The sequence below is a fragment of the Ailuropoda melanoleuca genome, chromosome 4 (genome assembly GCF_002007445.2).
Source record: "Ailuropoda melanoleuca isolate Jingjing chromosome 4, ASM200744v2, whole genome shotgun sequence".
Lineage (NCBI taxonomy): Eukaryota > Metazoa > Chordata > Mammalia > Carnivora > Ursidae > Ailuropoda > Ailuropoda melanoleuca.
The window spans coordinates 47637457-47658814 of NC_048221.1; the positions used below are offsets into that span (position 1 = coordinate 47637457).

Sequence of the window (21358 nt, forward strand, 5' to 3'; positions counted from 1 at the left end):
TGGAGACAAATTGAAAAAGTAAATTGAATCTTACTAGATTGTTCAGAAAATGGAACAGGAGCATAAGTCTTGCAGGACAAGAGTAGAATGGACAAAATTGTATTATTTTCTGCCTGTCCATCTAGCAGTAATTGACATTTTCATTGATTCTTAGAATTCAAAAGGGTCATGTTGCTTTGCATGCTCTCAGTGATAAATATTAGCTTATGTTTTAGCCAGGAGTATGAAGTCATTTTCACATAGACAAAAATCCAGCAAATCCCCTATCAGCACCAGATTTAACTGTTACCATGGATCGTACTTTGTATTTGATTAAAGAAACAAAATACTTGGGTTTAGAGTAATGAGAATTCCAATGGATTTCCATAACCTCTAAGTTAATGACTCATCTGTTTAAAATATGCTTAAAATATGCCCAACTTAGGGGGTTATCTGGCTGGCTCAGTAGAGCATGTGATTCTTGATATTGGGGTTACAAGTTAGAGCCCCACGTTGGGCTTAGAGTTTACCTAAAAATATACCTAGGCAGCCTCCTAGGTAACCTCGCATGATTATTCCAAATTAAAAAATTTGTGTGTGTTCTATGCATATATATGTACATATATGAAGTAGTCGGAAGATAAAATTAAACATTCACTGGTGCATTCACAAATTTTTTTGAGCAACTCCTTCCTTTTCAGCACAATACTAGGCACCGTGATCAAATACTAAGCAAGCCAGGTGAAGACCCAGCTTTCATACTGCTCAGAGGACAGTGGGGGAAAATTGACATTATCCCTGTGAGCTCTCCATGAATACATAATTATAGACTATAATAAGTGTTCTGAGAGCTATATGAGCATATAACCAAGAAATTTAACTTACATTGAAGGCAGAAGCTGTCTCAAAAGACCTCCTTGAGGAGTAGGTAGGCATTGACTACTTAGAGAGAGGGAAGGGCAGATAGGAGAATTTCTCATGGAGGAATAATATGACAAAGAGCTTATAGCAGGAGCAATTATGGTACCTCTGAGGACATAAAAAACAGAACGACCTGACTGAAGTGCAGCGAAGAGGATGAATGTGTGAGCTGCGGTTGCTAGTATAGAGATGAGGACAAGGAATAAGCTATGTGGGGACATAACGTGGAATCTGGTCTTTACCCTAAGTGTACTGGAACCAGGGGTGGTGGTGGTGGTGGTGGTCGTCGTGATGGTGGTGGTTACAGAACCATGTGACATGTCCTACCATCTTAACGCCTAGCCCTGTATTACATAGCACCACCCAATTTCATGCTTCAGTAGCCTTTATCATTTGTAGTGATGACCCTGAAGTACCACAAAACCCTAAAATGTTATTTGGAATGCTCTAGAAAACCTACTCCTGTCGGATATACCGATACTTAGTTGATCTTTGCAGTGTGGCTCTTTGAATAGTGGTTATCCAGGTAAGGTACATTGACCTATTCAACAAAACCTATTAGGAGGAATAATACATGCAAACCATGGTCCTAAAAATATCAGGAATGGTGTGAAGATACCTTTTCCTCAAGGTGTTTTTATGTGGACAGGTAAGATGGGACCAGAGCTATGAGTTAAATTAATGCCACAAAATCAATGTTACATAATTAGATAAATAACTCAGTAAATTACAATACCATATGATCTATATTCCCTATGCTGTCGTATATAACAACAGTGTTTTCAGAAATATGATCTTTAAAATATTGAAGAGAGGGAGGAAAAAATCATTTCAATGTTGACTAGACCTGGGTGAAACAAAGCTCTTAAAAGGAAACTGAAAAAAATTAGCTTGACATCTGGATAATTTGTCTATATGACAAGGAACATCCAGGTATACTGGAAGTATCTAGGTGACTGATGATAGCAGTTTTTTGGTTCCTTCTGACATTTTGTGTTCTGTAGAGTCTGGAAGGTGGAATGGATTGTCTTGTGGCCGTTAGGATTGTTCTAAGGGCAAGCCCCATACTTTTAATGTTTTAACACCACTGTGTTATCTGTAGTCACATTTTCATGCTGATCGTCAAGAATTGGGGTTCATAAAACAAGCTCATTATCCAAATCATTATCTTTCAAAAATGGTTATAGGAGTGTTTTTTTTTTCATATCCCACTCATTCCATGTAAAGAATCTGTGATCACATTTACTAAATTAACTGTGACTCAAAATTATTTTAATACTGTCTCTGCCCTCTTTCCTTCCTTACCACTTTCACAGTTGTAAGACGTGCCATATTGAGTGGAGATAAATACTACTACCCTCATTGTGTCTCTTATTCCCGTTACTGGATATGAGTACACGAGTGGTCATATGTTTGTTTCTTGTACTGCCTTTCCCCAAATCCAATGAATCCTATATTCTGCTTTGTAAATATTCACAAAATGTTATTTTTTTAAAAAATGTGACCTTTAGAAGCAGCTGACCCTTGAACAACATGGGTTGGAACTGCATGGGTCCACTTAGATTTTTTTTTCCATAAATACAGTCCTATAAATATATTCTCTTATGATTTTCATAACATTGTCTCTAGCTTACTTTGTTAGAATACAGTATGTAATACCTATAGCATGCAAAATATGTGTTCATTGACTATGTTACTGGTAAGGCCTCCTTGCATCAGTAGGCTATTAAAGTTTTGGGGGAGTCAAAAGTTACAGGTGGATTTTTGACTATGCAGAGGATTGACACCACTAACTCACCACCTTGTTCGAGAGTCAACTGTGTGCTTCAACTTGGAAGTGGAATAATCAGAGAAAAAGCATGCTGAGATTTGCTGGACTAGAGGGAAGGAAGAGCTGGAAAGAAGTGACAGATTGAATTGTATTGATAAGAGTTCTTGAAACCATGGTGAGAAATTAAGTTTTAATGATGGAAAAGAGTGGATGGGAGAGGGAAGTGTTGATGGGCTTAAGGATGTAGATGATAAAAGGGAAATATGCTTTGATAACCAGGTTTTGAAACATAGAATGGTCACATTGGAAACAAATATCCTGATGAGGAAGCAGGCTAAGAAGTCTGGGATTGCAGACACAAGTCTGGCTCTAGACAGCATAGGCAGTGGATTTTCTGAGGACTGCAGACAGCACCCCACCTTGCATATCTTCCTCTATGACTGGGTTCTGCTAAAGAATAAGAAAGTCTTAAAAAACTCCTAGGGTTTGGGTACAAATTAAAATGCCAACTTGTTTTTTCTGTATTTTTTCACATAGCCTCTTTAGCCATAATGAGGTATTTATTATATATTAGCTCCAAGTAGATGATCAATGAGTCAATGACCGGGCCAGACAAGCTTTGAAGATGAGATGTGGGTCTCATTATATTGGAGAGAGCAGATTTCTGCAGTCAGGGAATAGCAGTGAGTTCTGAAAAGCCAAGGTGGTAAAAAGTCATAGAAGGAAGAATAACTGATGAAAAAAATGATATATTATTAAACTGTATAAACTTCATAATTTAACTTGGAGTTGAACGTGCCTGAATTCTTACAGAAGCTTATATGAACAACCAGGAAATTCTTTTTCCTGTAAATCATCCATATGCATTTAAATGCATGTGTCTACTTCAAACAAGGAAAGCTGCCATTGTCTTCAGTATTTTAAGAACCTCCAACTTTGCTTGATACCCAATTCTTAGTTCTCTCAACCTTAAGAGCTAGTCATTCTTCATCCTACCTTCCCTGGTGATTCCCTAATTTTTACTGATACAGACTAAGATTTGCCAGTGATCTCCCCCAAGGGGACATGCAGTTGAGTTTTTTGGTGGCAGATACTGTACTGTTTCATAGACCTTGATTTTGTCAGAGACATAGTGCTGGCTATATACACACTAAAGTCCTTCTAGATATTTCCAGAATAAAGTAAGTTCTTCTAGATACATTACAAAATAAAGTAAGTAACTCTCAATACTTCTAGAAGCATATTTCTAGACTATTGGTTGTGTGGGGGCAGAAAGATCAGATGTGATTTTTCTTTTTTGTGCTTCCCCACTCCCACCCCACTGGTTAAGTGTTTACCCTCAACACTTGCCAGTATACTGTTGACACAAAGACCAGTTTAGAGTATGATCTTTTTGGGAATAACACATTTTTATGGAGATACCAAGGTTAAGGAAAGAAGGAAGAGTACACAGGTGGTGATATCCCGGAAAAAGAGATTTGAGGCCACCCTAGAATGCAGAATATAACTCTACCAAAGTGTTGAAGAAACCAGAGTTTTTGGCATGAAAGAGGCCTGGGTTTGTCTTTTAGAGCTATCCCTGAATGCTCCCATGAGAGATTGAACATTTTTTTTAACTTTTTAAAGCCTTTTCTCATCCTTGAAATGGGAATAATAAAGCTTTATACCTTAAGTTGTTGTAGGGATTACATTAAGTAACTTACAGAAGATCTAAAATGATACCAGCATATTAAAGCTCATAATGGTGGGGTGCCTGTGTGGCTCAGTTGATTAAGTTTCTGCCTGCAGCTCAGGTCATGATCCCTGGGTCCTGGGACTGAGCCCCACATCAGGCTCCCTGCTCAGCGAGAAATCTGCTTCTCTCCCTCCTCTCTGTCCCTCTGTCCCCCCACCTCTCATCCGTGCTCTCTCTTTCTCAAATAAATAAAATCTTTAAAAAAATAAAGTAATAAAGCTCAGTAATGGTAACAATTACCTGCCATTTGGAGCTGAATGTAGTTGCCTGTGAGGGTTTCATGAAGATCCTATTGTCACATGTTAGTGCTACAGAAAATCAGGGTGTCTATCAAATTCTTCCAGGAAAATAAAGCCAGGGAATTGAATAGGCAAGTAAATACAGACAGGAGCTTTTCATTGGGATACACATTGCACAGTGATGTAATGAGGTATCACAAGTTTACAGACAGGGGGCGTGCACCTTCGTGTTGTGATAGAATAAGAAGATTGAGGCTTCAGGACTTTCAGGGCCATAACGCAGTGTGTGTTGAAGCATCCCTGGGCCTTGGACTTGACAGACACCTCATGTACCAGCTCCTGTACCATTTTATCTCAGACATGCTATATCTTTATGTGGTTGGTAGCATCTCTAAGGTCTCTGCTCTCAAACCCATTTTTTAAACTCAGAAAGATGTTCTGAGAATCTGAATGTGCTTGCCTATTGCAGCCCATAAAAATTATCACTGTCATGTCTTATGACTTACACAGAACATTTGTCTAACTAACATTACTCTTCTGCCAAATGCCACTTTGTGGATACTGACTCATCAGAGTTACTACCTCTTTACTGAACAGAAGGAACTCAGCATTTAGAAATCCATCTTACGAAGGGACAATTTGACCTTCAAAGATTTGTTTTCCTTTTGAAATGAGAGAGGATGAAAAAATGGATGACTTTTTTTTTAAATGAAAAAACATTGTTTTCCGTTGCTAGTGCTTGAGAGTCACACGATAAGCAGATTTGATTTTGATTTGAGTCCCTAATCAATCAGTGGTTACAGTGGAAAGATATCAGAGGCTTAAAAGCATGGTCTGGTAAATGTTCACATTTTGGGAAAATCCTTAAACTGTCTTTTTCTTTACACCTCACTTCTCAAAGCTAATAGTTTTAAGTAAAGGTCACTTTCTTGGTGGAGCCAAAAAAGTCTTTTAAAAATGCTGTTAATGAATAAACCATGTATTTCTCAAGTTTTCATTCATTTCACATGGGACCCCGGCCCATCAGAACGTATATAATTTAACAAGTCTATCAAAACAAAGGAAGAACACTTGAGTAAGTTAAGTGCTTTGAGAATATATGTGCAGAAAGCATTTATGACTACACTAATTAATTTTTCCTGCCATTTTATTTTATTCTGAATTGACCTTTAATTGTTGTATAGATGTTCCATTGCAGCACCTAATATACTCTGCACAATTGAAGAATCAACATCTAAGTGTTACAGAAAAAATGTAACCCTTTGGTGCTCTGACTTTATGAAGTCGCTTTGATGAGAAGCAATGTAAAATACCATTTTTATACCTTTTTGCTTCTTTAGAAACAAGTTCAAGGCAGATTAATTATGATTTAGTCTGCATGTGGCAGCCATTACGGAATTCTGTGTTAATATGTTCATTAAATTTTTTATTCTGACCTCTAGAAATCAAAATACTGGTGGATGTTTCTCTTGCTACCATCACACTTAAGTCTGCCCCTACTTACTTCCTCAATGGCTGGTTTCTGTGTGGTAAGTGGAACCATATAAGCCAAATTAATATTTTTAAATTTTATTCATTTAAAATGAATATTAAGTAAGTATTAAATGTTTCAGAATCATCCCAGAAAGGCTAGGGTATTCGTGTTTTTCCATTGGTCTCAACCAGTGTTGTGAATGGACCAGTCCTTGTGGTTTTTATTGTTTGGAAGACCTCCTGCAACAATCATCAGGAAAGCTTGAAAAATGGATAGGTTTATTACTGAAAAGACTTTGATTACACAGCACACCTGGGGCCACATAGTGGGATGGTGCGTAGAGAGAGAAAACGCTCCTGGCCTTGTGCTTCTACTATAATTGAGAGCCAGGGTGGAGCCCATGGTTTCATCAGCTTATTCTTCATTGGTGAGTTTAAAAACATAATGGGAATTTAAAGTGCAGATGGAGAAAAGGGAAATGGCCCAAATTGTCAGTTACTGAAATCAACCAAGGTCCGAAATAAAGGAATCTCACTGAGGAAAGCTCCTCGGGGCTCTTGATCTGTTCCTGTGGCTGGCAGTGTGTTAAAGGAGAGCCTTCTCTGTAAAGGATGCCTCTGCAATCAGAACTTAAGGCAGGCCCTAGCATTACCAAAAGAAAGAAAGAAAGAAAAGAAAAACTGTCAGGGCTTTTACTACAATCCACCCTGTGATGCCAAGGGATCAAAGTCAATGATGAGGACATTAACGTCTTGGGTAGCCGATAAGCCGAAAGTCAGGGGTACAGCACATTATAACCCAGAGAGTACACATCAAAGTAGGATTATAGTTTGTTACTTTAATAACTGCAGAGCTAAGAGTCTGAAATCCAGTCTGCAACCATTGTCCTAAATAAGGATTCAGCCATGAAAATAGGTCCCTGATCTCTGGGGCCCACACTGATAATCTGTTCAAGGATTTAAGTAATACTGCGAAATACTTTATCATTTTGGGCCATCTGGTGTAAGTAGGTTTGAACTGGTGTTGAGTTAATAGATGATTCCACATGTCAACAAATGAGTTTCTTAGTCCTGACAACAGGTCAATTCAATTAAAGGAGGCAATGATGAAATTGGATTACCCGTGTTAGGTCTCTAACCTATAGGTATTTAATAAGAGGCATTTTTTTTTTTTTTTAAAGATTTTATTTATTTGAGAGAGAGAGAGAGGCAGACTTCTCCCTGAGCAGAGAGCCCAATGCAGGGCTCAATCCCAGGACCCTGAGATCATGACATGAGCTGAAGGCCGATGCTTAACCACCTGAGCCACCCAAGTGCCCCAATAAGAAGCATTTCTATGAAAACAAACAAATTTTAAAAAATGGTTGAGAGTTGCGCATCCTGGAACTCTAGTTTCAGAGTTCTGAATGTACCCAGTTGAGAAGATTTCATAGATGTCAGGCTCAAAGTAACTTCAGATGGAGTGAGAACAAGCACTGGTAGTCTGATAGATTCTGCCGATTTGTGGTCTCTGCTGATCTTTCTGAGTGGCCCACACAAAAACCTGTGTGAAGACTGCTCAGACATGAACTGTTGTGCTGATTGCTCTGAAGTTGATAGCAAGTTGTCCCACTTTACTATTTTTAAAAAAATTTACTTACTAGAGAACACAAACTGGGGGAGGGGTAGAAGGAGAGGGAAAAGCAGACCCCCCACTGAGCAGGGAGCCCAGCAGGGGTCTAGATCCCAGGCCCTGAGATCAGGAGGGGAGCTGAAGGCAGATGCAACTGCCTGAGCCATCCAGGTGCCCTTCAAGTTGTCCCACTTCAGTTTGCAATTCACAAAAAGGGGAGTTTTAGTTCTCAATGATTCCAAGTCAGTGGATTCAACAAAAATTGGAAACGTTAGTTTGGAAAATTGTAGTCAGATATTGAAAGAAATGACAATTCGGTATGCAGTCCGGGTGTACAGGTGAAAAACAAACAATAATTAACAGAACTAGAGTTGACATCCACAGACATATATTTAAGTTCCTACTGACCTATCTTTCTACATAGAATTACCCCAGTTTCTATGGAAGATAACTCTGGTAAGACTAATTCATCTGCAAATTAAGTTCAGTTGCATGCAGTAAACTTTGGCCTGTGCGTGTGAACTCATGTGAGTGCAGCAAGAATAATGATTGGACCATGTAGGCTTTTAAAAGACTGCCTTATTGGATCTTTTATAAGGAAGTTGAGGTCGAATTTTTTTTTTTTAAAGATTTTTATTTTTATTTATTCGACAGAGATAGAGACAGCCAGCGAGAGAGGGAACACAAGCAGGGGGAGTGGGAGAGGAAGAAACAGGCTCATAGCAGAGGAGCCTGATGTGGGGCGATCCCATAATGCCGGGATCACGCCCTGAGCCGAAGGCAGACGCTTAACCGCTGTGCCACCCAGGCGCCCCAAGAAATCGAATTTTTAACAGCCTCTTTAGGCTAAGAAGCCAAACCAAGAACTTGCCATCAGACTGCCTGGAATACCTATAGATGTGGGTGGATTCCTGTCTTCTTGAGGTCCCCAAATATCCTGAGGTTCCTGGGCCTGTCAGGAAGTGACCTTCCTTACTCACTGGGTAAGGCTGCTGGGAATCCTGAAAGCAAGGTACCAGCCCATTTTTCCAGGGAGCCTTATTGGCTCCTTCAAGTCAACTTCAGTTCCTTAAAACTGGTCATACCTGAATCTATGCATGTCTCTCTCAAATAGGACATTCTAATCAAAGCCTTGGTAATACAACCAGTGTTTCCAACTGTGTCCTGTTACAAGGAGAACAGATTCTTATTGAATTTATGCAAATAACCATATTACCATGAAAATAAGAATATTCACTGAGAGCTCCCAAATTCTGGAGGGATCAGGTAGAGAGAAAGACATAAATGTTTCATCTTGGCTCACAAAGATATATTCTAAATTACTGTAAGTTATAAATAGCTTAGGAGGACAGGTCTCTTTATAGCTGGGAAACAAAAGATTAAAGAACCAGCAATATTTTACACAGAAAGTCATGAAAGTTATAATCTTCCTTATTGGTTCATTCAGTCCCGTGTAATCCTTGTTGATTTTTGTTGGCAGTTTTATGAATCATATGTTTCCTTAGAATTCTGTAAATTCTTACCCAGTTCTGGTATGATCCAGAACGAAGCAGAAACACACTCTAGAATACTTGTCAGTTCTTTCCATGAACTGCTCTTTAAGATGAAATACTTCTGCAAAATCATCACAGTGTAATAGTAACTGTAAATGATAATGACTTAAGAATGGCCATGGTTAATGACGAGAGTTCATTAACATGGGAATAAGGCTATTACTGAGATACAAATATTTTAAGATGATAAATAGAATTATAAGTGATTAAAGTGTACCAGGACATGTCAGATTTTTAGGAATTTTGTACAATTTCTAGGGTACTTATATTAATAACATTTGCTCATATAACTTAAGAAGGCTTATCATCCTTTATTTGACAACTTCCCATTTAATTTAACATATCAAATAAGCCTAATTCGTGTAACATCCATCTCTGTCTCTCTGTCTGTCTCTCAATTATGATAAGGAGAGAAGACATTGTGACATATTCTAGGGATTCTCTGGAAAACCCCAAATTCAGTTGAAGGTCAAAAAAAGTTAGAATTTGATTTGAGTGAAGTTTGTCAAAAACATCAAAAGGTTTGGACACTTGGTCGAATAGGATCACGGGTCAATTTGAAACAATAAAAGAGTTTCCATTTAACCAAAGTGACCATTGAAGACTGCAGGCAAATACAGAAAGTTACATTGTGTGTGTGTGTGTGTGTGTGTGTGTGTGTGTGTGTGTGTGTGTGTGTATCTTTTAAAACAACTTAGCTCTTTTATTAGAGGACCAACCTTTTTTTTTTTTTTAAGATTTTATTTATTTATTAGAGAGAGTGAGCAAGAGAGAGCACAAGCAGAGTTAGGGGCACAGAGAGAGGGAGAAGCAGGCAGGCTCCCCACCAAGGAAAGAGTCTAATGTGGGATTCTCAGGACCCGGGATCATGATCTGAGCTACAGGCAGATGCTTAACTGACCGAGCCGCCCAGGCACCCCAAGAAGGACCAGACTTCTTAAATAATCAAAGACCTGTTAAAAAATACAGGAAAGTGTTTTGACAAGACAAGATCTTTGTTTTCCAGGCAGGTTACTTCAAAGGTAAACAAACAAACAAAAAACAAAAAACTTGCTCTCCGGATATTTTATCAAGAGCAGGTCAGTAATCTAAGAAAACTTGTCCTGTTAGCAGAAGAAAATGAAGTTGAATTTTACATGAATATACTTGGTATTAAAGCTTAATTTTAAAACTCTCATAATAACAATACAGTTTTTAGCCAATTTGACCACACAAGGTAAATTTCTTTCATCCTAACCTTCTGTACCATTTTTGTCCTTTGTTTTCCTCATTCCCATTCTAAAACAATGTTTTCTTTTAGGACAAATTTACTTTTCTTTTCTCATAACAAAAATGTATCTTCATACTTTTTCCTTTTTTTTTTTTTAATACCTGTTTCAGCCAAAAACACATCCTACTTTCCTTGCATACAACTGTTTCCCTTATTTCCAGTAGCTTTAATGACATATATTGGAATTTTTTTAACCCTCAAAATCCTTTCTTTCTAATTGAGTTGTGAACTGCCTATTGAACTAGGATTCTTTAGATTTGCGAATATATGAATATACCTCATAAATTCTAAAGACATAGGACACGAACTAGAAAAACATTTGGATTAATTTCTGTTACATTTCTGGGATTTAGAAGTACTTGAACCATAAGTGCTTATTTTTAAGCCAATAAATAGAACTCTTTTACAAATTTTGGAAATACTTTCCAGAGGTAGGGAAAATACCATATCTGTGACATACATACATACATGGACCTACAGAAACAGACAGACACTGATATCTTGCTTTCATTCCAAAACTGTAGCCATGAAGCAGGCATCATCCAAAACTGACCAGTTTCTAAGCAATCATGTCTCTGGCAGACAGAAGGAGTTAAAGTTATCTGCTTAAAAGCTTTTTGCTAATGTTTGTGGAGAAGACTTTTAAGTTTTTAATTTATCCTTGGCAAGTAAACTTAATTAAGGAAGCCGTGATTTAGAGCCTTTCTATCAGCTTGTATTTTATTTTTTTAATTTTTATCTAAATTCTAGTTAGTTAACATACAGCACAATATTGGCTTCAGGAGTAGAATTCAATGATTCATCACTTACATGCAACACCCAGTACTCATCACAACACGTGCCCTCCTTAATACCCATCACCCATCTTGCCCATCCCCCACCCACCTCCCTCCATCAACTCTCAGTTTGTTCTCCATCCTTAAGAGTCTCTCTCATGGTTTGTTTCCCCCTCTTTCTCACCCCCCAATATGTTCATCTGTTTTGTTTCTTAAATTCCACATATGAGTGAAATTATATGGCATTTACCTTTCTCTGACATCAGTTTGTATTTTAAAAAGCCCTCTTTCTCTTTTTTTTTTTTTTCTTTTCTTTTTCTTTTTGCATTCTCCAACGAGTTTAGTTCCCTCCTGGGGTGTTTACATTTCAAAGACATGGTAAGATTTTTATCTTCAAGAAACAGAGAAAGGATATGTAAGCTTTCCCCCTAGGAGCTTGAGTGCCTTTTGAATAGCTTTGGAAGTCCCAATTAAAATGTAGTAGCCTTGAAATTAGGGGGAGTACCCTGTAGAGAATAATTCTCTGGACCGAGGGTCAGATGGGACCTCTTCAGGGTAGGAAATGAAGAGGGGGTCTTTTGGGTCACTCTGGTCATGGAAATGATAAATCCTTTGGACCACACCAATTTTGGACAGCAGGAGAAAGCCTTTATATTAATGTTTTCCCTTCACTGTGAGCCATAAGGTGGTCGTTCTTTTGGAAGTATGGACAAGGGGCCAGGCAATAAATACCCAAGGGAGGAGAGGGAGAGCTCTGTTAGGGATGTCAGTAGCCCCGGACACCTTTGTCTTCCATTTCCCTTCTTCCTCTCTAGAGGTCTCCATAACCTGGTTGGCTTTACCCTGGGTGGCAGGGATGATTCATGAGGTGTGTTTCTTAGTTCTGCCCTGATCAGGGAAAAGCCAAGGGGACATAGAATGTGCTGTATCTTGGTGGAAATGAGCAGATAGCCTTGATGGATCTGTAAGAAAGTTACAGGGGCACCGGTGTGGCTCAGTGGGTTGAGCCTCAGAATCTTGATTTCAGCTCAGGGTTGTGGAATCAAACCCCACTTCTGGCTCTGCACTCAGCAAGGGGTCTGCTTCAGATTTTTTTTCTCTCTCCTTTTCTTTCTGCCCTCCCCCCATGTTCTAATCTTCTCTCAAAGTAAATAAAATCTTTTTTTTTTAAAGATTTTATTTATTTATTTTTGAGAGAGAAAGAGAACGTGAGCATGAGTGGGAGGAGGGGTGGAGGGATAAGCAGACTCCCCATGGAGTGGGGAGCCTGATGTGGGACTTGATCCCAGGACTCTGGGATCATGACCTGAGCCGAAGGCAGCTGCTTAACTGACTGAGCCACCCAGGCACCAGTAAATAAAATATTAAAAAAAAAAATTACGGGTAAAGATTTTAGGGTCTTAAGAGACACTAGTCAGTTGATGTATTTCATCAGCCGTAACAGTTGAGAGCCCATTCCAAACAAATAAGAAAACCTGCAATACCAGGTTAGTTCCCTTCTCTTCTTGTTGCATAAAATCTTGAGGAGAGATTTGATTTTCACTTAAGGTATAGTTTTTGTATGTATTTGTTTGTTTTCCCCTTATTTTCTACTTGACTTTTCTCCTATCTTCATCTCATGTGTTATTACTGGAACATTTTACATAATGTGACCGTGAGACCTCTCTGTAAGTGGCTGCTTTCTTTCCCAGGGTGTCCTGGGAGACTTCTCTGGGACTGGGAGCTTCTTCCCCTAGTGTGATACGCACAGGGTCTTTGGGGAAAGCCCCTGGGCCTCTGGCGCGTAAACCGGGCTCGTGGCACGTTGGTAAGCGTGGCGTTGGGGAGCACCCAGGAAGCGTCCGTTGGGTTTTGCATCTGTCAGGGAGCTGGTGTACCTCCTTGTGGTTCTTAGAAGCCACTGGCATCAGATGTTTAGCATATTTATATTTGACCTTTAAGGTTTTAGGAATGTCATACCCGGGGTGGGCCCAGAATATCTCATCTGGTCAGAGGACGAAGAATAAATAGTATTTAGTGAAGCGGTGACGCAGAGACTGTGAGGCCTTTGTTAGGTTTTCCCTCCTGTGGTGCCACTGCCTTCTGGATATAAGGCTATTTCACTGTTCTGGGTTAGGACACGTTGTCTGGGCACGAACCACAAACTCCGTGGTTGCAGTGGAGGTCTCCTGTCCTCCACCTAGGGGAATGTTTTCCTCTTGCCTTTGGCCCAGAGCCTCTCTGTGGGTGGTGACAAAACCCTTGCAATCCAATCCACCCTCCTTAGCTCTTTTTGGCCTTGAGGCCTGAGGACCTCTACATACATTAATAGTCAATTAAGTCCCTCTAATTAGTAGTATACCAGTCTCGTTAGACCATATGGCCTTGATCTCGGTGCTCTGGGGAAATTGTTGGGTTTCTGTGGCAGCTGTAACCTCTTGGGTTGGATACTGCAGGCAACACATGACACAGGCAGTATGCAAGCTCACACAGCAGCAAGACAGACCCCAAGCCAAGGGCGCTCCTTTCCCAGATGGCAGTTCCCACCTGACTTAGGTGGGTAGTTAGCAAGCTGCAGGTACAGGGCATTCCCCTCCTTTAACGGCAAGAGCAAACATGCCATCCTGCCTGTTACACCAACTGTTTTTGTGTTTGTTTCCAACTATCAGTAACCGGTTCTGTGATTGGACTGGACTTTGGGGTTCTTACTATGATTTCAAGACATCCTTCATCAACAACCATCAGGAAACTGTGAACAGATATATGTTTATTACTGAAAAGACTGGAAAGTACAACATACCTGAGGCTACACAGCAAGGCTGCAGGAGGAGAGCAAGAGAAAGAGAGCATGAACACATGGGCCTGGGGTTCTGCTTTTATTAGGGCTGAGGGCGGCGGCCTAAGCTTTCACAGGCTCACTCTTTATTGGTGAGCTTCACACACAAGACTGATCATTTAAAGTGCGGAAAAAGACAAGTGGCCCAAATGGTCACTTCCCTAATCAACCAAGATCTCTAAAACAAAGGAGTCTCAGTATAGGGAGGTGGCCAGGCTCCTTATCTAGTTGTGTGGCTGGCAGTGTGTTTATTGGAGATTGTTGTCTTTGAAGTGAGTTCCTCTGTAAAGTGTGCATCAGGAAGCTTCTGTTTGAATTACAAAATAGGAAAAAAAAAAACAAAAAAAAACAACCTACAGTCAAGACTTACACTGCGGGTATGGGTATGTAACTTTGGACCTAGTACAGCATTGCATAGCATCTATTTGAGTGCATTTACTAATAGCATTTAGCCAGATGAAATAATAATTAATATAGAATTCCCCAAGTCAGAATTGACTGGATGTCATATCTGAAGTCCTCATTGTTCTTGGCAAACTTCTTTTAATTCTTTCTGGAGCAGGAGTATTGGATACAAATCCCATGTCCATAAAAGATGATTACCTTCTTAGACATTTGGCTCCCATAAGCAATGGTACCCCCCAAAAAAAAAGTGGGGGCAGCTTTAGTGTAACCCTAAATGCCATGTTTGTTCTATGGCTTTGCCTTTAATGCACTTAGATATGAAAGCTTATCTTCTTGTATTATTTTAAAATCAATGCAGTTATCTTTTGAAAGGAATTGAAGAAGAAAAATGTGGCTTCTTTCTGATGGCCAGCATCTGAGTACCTGTGTCAGTTATTTCACCAGATAAATTTCAAAGAAAGTGAGCAAGGTGACGGCCATGCTTGATTCTGAGAGCAATGATTAGTGTAGTCTCTCCTATGGTTACCTATTAAAGTACACACAACTCTCAGGCCGCAAAACTAGGAGTGTAAAAAAATGTAACTTCTGATTGTTTTCTGTAGTTTCATCTTGTTTTCAAGACTCTATTCTACTAGTCTGTCAAAATTTAATCAATCTTTTTAGAGTCTGTCATTCCACCGGATCAGTGGGGGTTAAACCATAGTTATAGAGGGCTTTTTCAAGGCCAGTGCATATGAGTTGCTTACGAGGTCCCCTTGCTCTATGCTTTTGGTCTCTCCACTACTCCTTACTGTGCGTGGATCCACCTCCAGGAATGTACCTTGCCTGTGCTGGCCTGTAACAGTGGAAATGCAAGGTGACTACAGCTGATTCTTGGCCTCAGGACTTCTCCAGGCTCAGTTCTGATTTTGATTACTTCCATTGCCCTCCTGGGACCATGGTGGGGGAGATGACAAGCATAGGACCCTTTCCAGGGACATACCCCAGGGTTCAACTTTGTGCTTCCCCTTGGTTTCTTCCTTCTCCTCTTCCATTCCTGAGTGTCTTTGTTAGAGACTGGGGAGGAGGCTAACTTAGATCCAGTCCAATCCTTCCAATCCTCTTATATATGGTGTACACGGTGTGTCTCGAATCCTTCAGGACTTCAACCTTTGAAGCTCAGAGTCTAGTACTGACAGATGAGGCTTCTAAAATTCAAAAGTCAGTTTTCTTTTTTTTTCTTTTTCCCGTTCTCCTGTGTTATGTTATAAACTGACTAAAAAGAGTGAATAAGAGCTATAGCTTCCAAGGCTGAGAGATAGTCACGAGGAGGGAAGGGAGGAAGGCGAGGGGAGAGGAGGGAAGGGGAAGGGAAGGGAAGGGAAGGGAGAAAGGAGAGAAGAAAGAAAGAAAATAAAAGGCACATTGAAATACCATATTAACATAGAAGAATATCGCCATACAGCACTATATTAGCACAACCCAAGTATAAGAGGTGTGGATGGCAGGCCAGGCCCTTGTCTCCACTAAATAGTGCAAACATAGCACTAAACTCCTAAAGTTCACTTTCCTAAACCTTGACCAGACGTCTAAGCTAAGGGGCCGGCTATCTCCAGCCTTGTGAAATAGATGTTTACAGGACCCTGCAGTAAATGAATTGTTCTTTCTGCCACAAACCCTTCAAATCATAGAAAAGGGTCTCCACCACACACCGTTGTACTTGAAGCCACGTTTCCTCAAATTCCTCTCACCAGACGGCATACCATCTATAGGAGGTGTCCTTAATTCTGTGTAGAATCAAGCCAGGCAGTGGAACACAAGTCGAAAGCCCAGAGTACTCAGGAAAAATGGTTCCCGTAAATGTTAGAAGCCGAGATTATTTGAGCTGTGTGTCATTTCTTTCTCATTAGCTCTGATAGGCAATGGCTTTAAAAATGGTAGTTATGGCTTTTCCAGATTCAGAAAGTCTGTCAGGCTAGGCAGTTAATGAGAAGGAATTCCCGAACTAGGGGAATTGATGTGTGCGCGTCTTCTCAGCATCCGTCCTTGTAAACAAAGTGCCTCTTCTAAGCAATAGAAGTATTATAAATTGGATGCTTAGAGTCATTTTAGTAGGTATGAGAAAGGGCTGTTGAATGACTTATCAAGTATCATGAAGCAACTTAGAATGGAATATAGCTTTCCTTAGGAAGAATTTCTAATAATACAGGTTTTCTTCTTTTTTCTTTTTTTCCCCCTTTACCCTCTTCCAAAGAGAAATATGGACACTAAAAGCATTTTAGGATTTTATAGCGTGTGCAGCAACATATTCATTTTTTTTTCGAGAATAAAAATGTGCTCACCAGTTAAATACCCACCATATATAGAAACCCAGATAAAAACTTGGAAGAGCAACTTCTAACTTTGTCTCACTGTTTCCAGTAACAGTAGATCAGGTTGTGGGTGAACACGTGGGGAGGTTTCCCCATTCCTTCGTCCTCAAATAGCACTTTTTCCCCCCCTTCCCGGGTACAGATAGCTCTGTGCTGACTTGAAGGATAGTGACTATTAGGTAGAAACATGCGAGTCAAGCTGCCTGCTGAAGTCCCACTGGCTGACTCACTGTGTCCCCACAGGCCAGTGACTCAAACATCCTGAGCCTCGTGTTTCCTCACGTGTAAAACTGGGATAAAAATAGTCCTTACTACACAGGATCGTGCACAAGGTTAAGTAGGACTTTGCTGCCTGCGATTTTAGCTGCCGTTGTGGTGGTGGTTGGTGGTGATGATGGACACTACCGTTGGTTCAAAAAATCTAACAAAAAACCTCCTCCATGAGTTAGAATCACCTTTCCTTTATTTCCATAGCCAGACTTGCTATTCTTCCTTTACATGTCCTCTGCCTTACATGTAGCTGTACACGTATCAAGACACTTTTATGTGCTTATATCATCCAATTTGATGCCTGTATCCACCTCATGAAATAGAGAAGGCAGGTATCCTCCCCTTTTTACAGATCAAAACAAAAGTGAAGGTCGGAGAAATCCTGCAACTTGCATGGGAGCATGGTTGCTAATAAGAAAAATATAATAACCCCAGTGGCCTACATTGATTTTCTCATGAATTCTGTCCCTCGTCCACTTAGCAAATGCGTGCGCCGGGGCCGCACTGGGCCAGGTCTGTGCTGGAGGTGAGAAGACAGACTTTGCTTTCAGGGGCGTCTTTTCCAGTACAGGAGGCAGACAGAAAACCAAGAGTGAATGAATAAAATAATGACCAATTGTGACTAACCCTGTGGAAGAAACAACCAAGTGGCTGAACTAGAAAGCCACAGGAAAGATTTGTCGCAGGGAAGTGGAGTTGCCAGAGATCACTGCACCAGCGCTGGCTGTCCCTGAAGGATTGTTACGCCCATTTCACAGATGAGGAAATTGTGGCTCATTTGGAGCAACCAAATGATGAAGACAGCTGATTTCTCCCATGCCCTGTGTCCTTGAAGACCCAGTCGCCTTCCAGGCCTCCTGGAAAACCAAGTGTGAATAGGCACTTGCTCATTTGGGGTAACTTCGGGGTTCTGGTTATAGAGCAATTTCCTTGCATTGTGACACACAGCCACAGAAGGACTTTTAGTAGAACTTATCTGAAAATGATCCCGGATTAATCCCTTTGGCCTTCCCTTATACACAGTACAGTGCAGTGGAAAAGCAAGTTGACCTCATTTCTTTTCCTCCTCTCCTGAACTCAAAATAGAGCAGTATATTCCAGTTTACGCTGAAACTTTGTTTTATTGATGACAAGCTAGTAGCTGTAGAGAGAGAAAAGACACAGGATTCAAACTCCTTGTCCCATAATTATACAACAGGGAATTGCAACCACAACCATAAAATTCTCCCTGAATATATCTCACCCTGGTGGGATTCCCTGTCCTTCCAGGGTGGGACAAAGGGACTGGCAGCCTTATCAGAGCAGATGGTGGAGACTGAAAGTGAGAAACAGTAAAAAATAATACCTTGAAGGGGATGCATACCAATACTGGAGAAGCTGTTACAAATTGAGCTACCAAAGTGGTCCAGTGCTCCGGCAGAAGAAGGCAATTTACTATGAAGGGAAAATGCTGAATTACAACATGATATTGCTTTTCATTTGAGAAAAATGCAACTGTCACGAGTAAGTTTCAGGCAAGTTTGTAACAAATGGCTACATTTTCGAATCAAGGGGTTTTTTTGTTTGGTTTTTTGGGGTTTTTTTTGGGGGGGTTTTTTTTGTTTTTTTGTTTTTTTTTTAACCACAAAGAGAAAAAGAAAACTATGCCAAGAGCCGATCTGAAGCAGTTCTCCTTCTGTGGACACAAGTGTACACAAATCATTAGGACTAATCGTTATTGGACTTGTAATGTCTGACAGCCTGTTAACATGACTACATAAATCATGCTTCCAGCGTGGACTGTATTTCAAGAGATTCTCTTTCCTTGGACACGTTTTGAGATTGCGAAGAAAGTGTTAACTGAATTTTAAGAAGTCCTCACAACCTAAGTTGGTGCTATGTTTAGCATGCAGTAATCATGTTACACCAATATTTATAACATTTAAATGTCCATATGTTATTTGTTAAAAGAAGACTAAAACTCTAAGCCTGGTCTCCAGGCCACCCTGTGGCATGGTGCATCTCCTATTTCTCCAGCTATGAGCTTCCTGCAGTTCTGTAAAGACACCTGGATTTTTCCTACCACAGAGCCTTTGTATGTGCTGTTGCATCTGCCTGGAATTCTCTTTCTTCAGTACAGTGGACAAGTTTGACTAGTTAACACTCACTCTCTCCTCACATCTCAGGGTGTCACCACAATGAGAGGCTTCCACTGATGCTCCCACCACAGCATGGGTCAGGGTATTTGTTGTCTTCTTCCCCCTTTCTTTCCTTTGAATGGCATTGTGTATGTTTGTGATGGTGTCCATCTTTTGGCGTATGTGGTGAATGTCTCTGTTCTGTACTCAGCTGTGAGCTCTGTGAAACCAGGTGCTCACTTCCCTGTTGATGGCTTTCTTCACACTCCCAGCCCTAGCTCAGCTCAGGCATGGAGTAGGAGTTGTCAAAGAATGAACTTAACTTCTGGTAAAACAAAAATCTGCTTTGCATAAAACACGTCCATGCCATTGATCACGTGGAGGGGGAGTCAGGTGGTGTGTGCCTGTGTTGTCCTAAAGGTGCCCAGCTTGTTGCATTTAGGGCAACGGAAACAGAATCTCTGATTTGTGGAGTCAGCCTGGGCAAATGGATTGAATCAAGGGCTTTGTAGGATTTATTGGGCTGCACCCGTTAAATGTTTCATAAGCCCATTATGTTGTTTTTTACAAGACACAAAAAGAAAATAGCAAGATCTGCATTTATTTGAGTTGACAAGTACTCCATTTTAAGTAAAAATGTGAAAACTCCAAAATCCAAAAAATTATAATATATAAACCTTTCCTCCCTTTAAAAAAAAAAATCACAGGAGCAGAGGAATAGGAACACATTGGCCTCTCAGCTTTGATCATATCCTTCCTTCTATTGATTATTGCAATTCTCATAACTGAAGAATCGCTGCATTTTATATGCTAGGAGGAAGAAATGGGATTCAGGTCTAAAACCATAGGAATAAAAAGAATAAAATAGCCAATGCTTATTGGATGTTTAAATGACAATCTTTCATCCCACCAAACAAATCGGTGAATACATATGCAAAATCTAATGTGTTTGTTTATTTAGATATTTTACATTTAAGTTTTTAATTTCAAGACATCATTTTAAAAATAATTACCGGGGGCACCTGGGTGGCACAGCGGTTAAACGTCTGCCTTCGGCTCAGGGTGTGATCCCAGCGTTGTGGGATTGAGGTAAGTACTATTTACTGAGTGCGTGCCTTGTGTGAGCCAGTAGCTCAGGCACTTTTCATAGACAAGAATGATCCTCAAAATGAGTATTAAATTTTTTCCTCAATTTTTAGTTGAGTAATAGGAAACCAATTTTTAACTCCTTTCATCCTCAAAATACCCCTCAAGATGGTTATTTCACTATTCTGTGAATGAGGGGATGGAAGCACAGGAAGCCACAGTAACCGGCCCCAACTCACGTGGCACAGGACAGCAGCTGAGCCTTCTGGAGCTCCATTATGCCACGTTCTCATGGTCACTCAGTTCGCAAGTGACAGAGACAGAATCCAAAGCCAGGTCTGGTCACCTCCACAGCCTTATGTCACTATTTGTTTTTTGTTTTGTTGTTTTTTTGTTTTGTCTTGTTTTGTTTTCCTGTTCCAAACTGTCCTCTGAGTAGAGACACCTCATAGTGAAAGTGGTATAATGCCAAGGCATTCAGGATCCAGCAGTAGCCACTACTATGGCTGAAGAGAAATAGACTGCCATGTGTGACCATGGGCTTCTGGGTCTTCTCAGCATGTGCTTTAAACTTGGGTGTCTGATAGGAGCTTTGGACTTCGGGCGTGTGTACTATTGAGTTGGCCCACCAAAGGGGCATGTGCCTATCTTTTAATAACTGAGCTGCCTTTCTACCCAAGGGGAGAGAAAGGATATGGACAAAGGAAAAGCAATTGTTCTAGAAAGGAGTTTCATTTCTCTCATGGACTAGATTGTGACATAATCTGTACTCCAAGCAAGTATTCCACAGAGACTGTTTCCCTTCTGGGACAGCCTCTTTGATTGCTCATCTGTATCTAATTTTCTTCTGATTTTAACACCAGAATGTGTGTTCTTGCCTTAAAATAGTGAATTACATCTCATTGGTTCTTTGCTGTTGACTAGTGCTCTTGGAAACAAGGAATTCCTAGTGACATCACTGGGATTTGTGAATCTGGTCTTGTCA

The 21358-nt window shown here is 40.3% G+C and overlaps 1 protein-coding gene across 7 annotated transcripts in view; it reads left to right on the top strand.

Annotated features, from left to right (window-relative positions):
* The window catches only part of GRM7 (glutamate metabotropic receptor 7), an 885418-nt gene that overhangs the window by 551466 nt on the left and 312594 nt on the right, over positions 1–21358 (top strand). The window lies entirely within an intron of this gene.